General features: G+C 40.8%; 1 long non-coding RNA gene across 1 annotated transcript; it reads right to left on the bottom strand.

The window, feature by feature from the left end:
- Positions 1-2,388: 2,388 nt before the first annotated feature.
- On the bottom strand, positions 2,389-2,741 carry LOC109518158 (uncharacterized). The gene is made up of 2 exons (XR_002168681.1): positions 2,615-2,741; positions 2,389-2,446 (listed from the first exon to the last, which is right to left on the bottom strand). It is a non-coding gene; the product is annotated as an uncharacterized LOC109518158 (long non-coding RNA).
- Between the last annotated feature and the right edge of the window lie 1,329 nt (positions 2,742-4,070).

Raw genomic sequence — 4,070 nt, 5'->3', positions numbered from 1 at the left:
ACTCGTCACGGTCACCGTGGTATCTGTCCGTGGTTGACTGGTTGGGTACCTCTGCCCAAAGGCAGTCTCAATTATTTTCTGTCATGCCGCCCCTAGGAAGAGGAAGAAATCTCGTCCCCCCCACCCCAGCAGGACGACAAAGAGTATCATTTGTCGATAAAATTGTGATAAGTACACCTTTGCATAACACTGTATCCTTATTAACGTAAAAGAGAATAAAAAGAAAGAAATATGGACCAACTTACAACAAAGAATAGCTTTAGTAACTGTAACAGAAAACATTAAAAGTGCATCTGAAATTCAAAAATAACATTAAAACCTTAATTCTATTATAAATATTTTTTGACTAACCATGTCAAACCGTACGACATTGAAAAATAAAATTACATAAAATCAGTAACTCATAATGCATTCAAACTAACCACCAACATTATCTCAGGAGCACAATATTTAAAAAAACTTTAACCAGCAAAACAAAAATACATAATTTGTGATTTTTTTTTAAATCGAAGATGACGTCTGGATTAATGGCTACGAGTAGCAGTCACAAAACGGGATGATTGATGGCAATATTTGGCACGTTTTCGCTGAAAAAAACTGAAGCGGCTTCTCAGCGTGATTGTTGTGTAGCCACATTACACAAATTAAGATTTGGCCCTGAAGAGAAGTTAGTTTCGTCGTCTCAGACGTCTTGCTTGCCTTAACACCACACCTCTCGGATCCAACTCTTTCAGGACCAGACAAACGTCGTCTTTCCTGACAAGAAGTCCCTATCCTCTGAACTTACTGTACATCCACCTGTAACCGTGTAGTTGTCCGGAATGCTGCAATTGGTTGCGAATGAAGTCAACCAGGACTCCCAAGTCATTGAACGTTTTCCGACGAAATAGTCCTCTTTGGTTCAGCACTTTTGCTTATTTAGAAATCGTATTTAAGCTCAAGAAGAGATTTCATGTCTTTGTGTGACAAGCCAATTTCAAAGTAAAATTCAATTAAACTCACCAACGGGTGAAAACCCTCCATTTTTGTTGTTTTCGGTTATTCAGACGATGACGATGAAGTACGTCAACGCGTATTTAAAAGCAAAGATTGCAAGATCTTGCAAAACTTTGCGAGGGAACGCAAAACTTTGCGAGGGAATGCAAAGTTTTTGGGGTTTTTTTTTCCCTTCTATGTCCCCTCAGGGGCTCCGTAATCTGGCAGAGTAAAGCAGAGTAAGAAAGAAGAACATGAAACCAATGAGAAATACATATAGTTACATAACACATTTCATAACAAAATAAAAAAATATATATTCAGGATCACAAATGCAGTTTTCCATCCAAGTTAGTCTATGACTATCGGTGCTTTTATTTGACAAACATTGAACAAAGCACTTCCTCACGCACACTACTCACCACAAACAAATCCTCACTGAGACGAAAAACACAGAACAGAAACACATCATTACTTGAAGTCAAACATTTTAAACTTTTACCTGAACTATGATTATATGAGGCAGCCCTGCCACAAAAGCAAGCCTTTTGTGAAACTATGAAAAATTGCAATAAAGCAATACGAAAGCGTCAAAATGAAAATCCATTCACTATCACTCCATCCACAGCAGAACCTTTTTTAAACACTTTCAAATCAAATAATATCCAAAGAAACAAAACAAAAATATGCTTGAAAAATAAAAATGTACAAATACAAACACAATCTGAAAACTGACTGAGGTAAAACCAAATTTCAAAACTAACACATTTTGGGCAAAACTTTGTTGGTTTTCAATTCGCTGCACCTTCGAATTCAGTCACTCTTAGAGCATGAATTGATTAAACCATGAGAAGCCAAAACTTCATAGATGATGGCTCACCTCACCAATGCACTTGTGATTCTTAACCTGATACTTTCATGAGAAGCTTTGACCACAAATTGAGTAGGAAAATGGTTTCTTACCGGTGTGGGTTCTTGTGTGTATTTTTAAGTATGCCTTTTGAAAGAATCTTTGACCACAAACTGTGCAGGAAAGTCTTCTCACTAGTGTGGGTTCTTGTATGATTTCTCAAAGATGTCTGCTCTGAAAATCTTTGGCTACAAAATGACAAATTGAGCAGGAAAATGGTTTCTTACCGGTGTGGGTTCTTGTGTGTATTTTTAAGTATGCCTTTTGAAAGAATCTTTGACCACAAACTGTGCAGGAAAGTCTTCTCACTAGTGTGGGTTCTTGTATGATTTCTCAAAGATGTCTGCTCTGAAAATCTTTGGCTACAAAATGAGCAGGCAAAAGGTTTCTCACTAGCGTGCCTTCTTTTATGACGTTTTAACGTAACCTTGTGAGAGAATGTTCGGCCACAGTCTGTGCAGGAAAAAGGCTTCTCACCAGCGTGGGTTCTTCTGTGATGTCTTAAGGATCCCTTATCTGAAAATCTTTGACCACAAGATGTGCAGGCAAAAGATTTCTCACCTGTGTGGGTTCTTGTGTGCCGAATTAACCTTGCTTTCATAGAGAATACTTGACCACAGTCTGTGCAGGTAAAAGGTTTCTCACCAGTGTGGGTTCTTGTGTGGACTGTTAAGTGTGCCTTCTGAGAGAATTTTTGGCCACAAACTGAGCAGGCAAAAGGTTTCTCACCAGTGTGAGTTCTTGTGTGTATTTTTAAGGTCCCCTTCTGGGAGAATGTCTGGCCACAAACTGAGCACGAAAAAGGTTTCTCACCAGTGTGGCTAAACATATGCCTCTTCAAACTGCACTCATAAGCATAACTTCCCGCAGTGGGAACATTTCCAGGGTTTGTCACTTTCACATGTCAGATCACCTTCAGACGGTTCATCACCGGTCTCAGTAGAATGTTGCGTTATGTCATCACCACCTGACGGTGGTGGTAAGAGGTCATCTGCTTGTGATCCTCCATCACATTCTGATGTCACGTGTTGATTTGAGATGGTGCCGCATGGAGGACCCACCCCTCCGCATGCTTCATTTTGACCAGCATCTTCACTCTTCAAAGGGCCACCAGTCAATGGCAACTTGAAAATAGACTCCTTCTCCTCCTCTTTGATGTAGGGAGGCTCTTCTTCTCCATCCTTGGTGAGGAGGTGCTCTTCCTGCTCCTCTTTGATGTGAGTGTGCTCTTCCTCCTTTTTAATGAGAAGAGGGTCTGGATCCTCTTTTTCTTGAATGCAGGGGAGCTCTTCATCTTCCACTTCCTCCTTAATGTGGTTGGACTCTGGATCCAGCTTTCCAGGACCAAAATCTTCACTGACGTCTTCAAGACACAAGAAGACAAAGACAAAACGTTTAATATTGATTGTCATGTTTAAACTTTGAATTTTCGCATGGTTGTTTATATTTAATACTCAAGGTCAATTGGAACTTTAGGCTATGACAATAAAAAGGTAAAAAGGTGTTTTTTGGCAAAACGATCGACCCAGAGAGGTTGCTGTAGTTTATCTGCCTGCATAAAGTCAAAATCAAATGTGATTGAAAGACCGGTGAAAAAAGTTTATCATAATGACAAATGTGTCAATTTGACTGAGTGTCAGACTTGAGGTTGGGTTTTGTGTGTTTCTTTTTTTCACTCTGTCTTATCAGGGAACTGTCTCCCACTTCTCTTTTGTGAAGATGGGACCTAACAGTCACTGGCAACATTTTAGAAGATCCAGCACTAGAGACTGAAAGTTGTGTCTGCAGGATTAACGCATCCCTTTTTTTCCTTTCTTTTGAAATTAGACAATGGTTTGAAGCGGCGGTTCCGATAACGGATGGATGGATCTCAAGGAGATCCGCCTGTTATAGAACCAATTTGCTAAACACAAACTGGACCACCTGGGGCTCAACACTTCCATGTGTAACTGGCTGCTGGACTTCCTGACGGGGAGACTACAGGCAGTTCGGGTATGCAGAAATACCTCCAGCACCATGAGGATGAACACGGGGCCGATGCAAGGAAGTGTGCTGAGCCCCCTCCTCTTCACTCTGCTGACCCACGACTGCACTCCCGCATCCTGCTCCAACCTCTTCATTAAGTTTGCAGACGACACGACTGTGGTGGGTCTCATCAACAACAACGATGAGGCGATCTACCGGA

The sequence above is a fragment of the Hippocampus comes genome, unplaced genomic scaffold, assembly GCF_001891065.2.
Source record: "Hippocampus comes isolate QL1 unplaced genomic scaffold, H_comes_QL1_v1.1 scaffold455, whole genome shotgun sequence".
NCBI lineage: Eukaryota > Metazoa > Chordata > Actinopteri > Syngnathiformes > Syngnathidae > Hippocampus > Hippocampus comes.
This window is presented reverse-complemented; position numbering and strand designations above follow the sequence as displayed.